This window comes from Brachyhypopomus gauderio, unplaced genomic scaffold, assembly GCF_052324685.1.
Source record: "Brachyhypopomus gauderio isolate BG-103 unplaced genomic scaffold, BGAUD_0.2 sc162, whole genome shotgun sequence".
Classification (NCBI taxonomy): Eukaryota; Metazoa; Chordata; class Actinopteri; order Gymnotiformes; family Hypopomidae; genus Brachyhypopomus; species Brachyhypopomus gauderio.
Window position 1 is genome coordinate 122,584 of NW_027506983.1, and position 937 is coordinate 123,520.

Below are 937 nucleotides of genomic sequence, written 5' to 3' on the forward strand. Positions count from 1 at the left end.
TGTGTGTGTGTGTGTGTGTGTGTGTGTGTGTGTGTGTGTGGTGTGTGTGTGTGTCTTGACACTCTCTCACAATCCAGAGCTGAAGTCATCTCACACCTAAACGCTTTCCATGTTACTTATAGACTCTATAAGAAAAAGGTATTTGAATAAACTAATAACAGGGGGAATATGAGTCAGATATTTAAAAGGGTTTTAGGTCTCTTATCTGAGCTATTTGAAGACTCTCTCTCTCTCTCTCTCCCTCTCTCTCTCCCTCTCTCTCTCTCTCTCTCTCTCTCCCTCTCTCTCTCTCTCTCTCTCTCTCTCTCTCTCTCTCTCTTTCTCCCCCCTCGGTTTTTATTTTGCCTCCTAAAATTACAGTGTTGTCACAGTTCAGCTGACTCCATTTTCCATTTTTTATAAATAGCCAGAAGAAAAGTATTAATTATCCTTGTACAATTTAATGCACCATGTGCCTTAACCTTTCAGGTTTCCGGTAAACAGCACCATAACCAGGCATATCCCTGCTAGCAAATGTGATTTATGACAAGAATCTTTAATTTCTGTTTTTTTAAATAGGTTAGACACCAATCTGCATACATTGGAGTGCCTCTTACACACCCCTTCCCCTCTCTCTTGTCTTCACGCTTCTCTTTAATATTCAAGGATGATTTTTGTCCACATACATTTTGGTGTGTGTCACCTTAGATTAAATTATTACCGCTTTGCGCCCCATGCCTTGTGGGCTCGGGGCCCTTATTCGCCGGAATCAATGAAACCGTAATGAAAATCCATTTTTCATACTCTCCACTCCTGTTGGCCTTAGTTAGCTGTGTCTAAGCAAGCAATTCATTCCACCTAAATGTCAGCACAATAACCGGTATTAGCACGGCAAGGGTTAACAGGGATTAAGACATACACACACACACACACACACACACACACACACACACAGCAA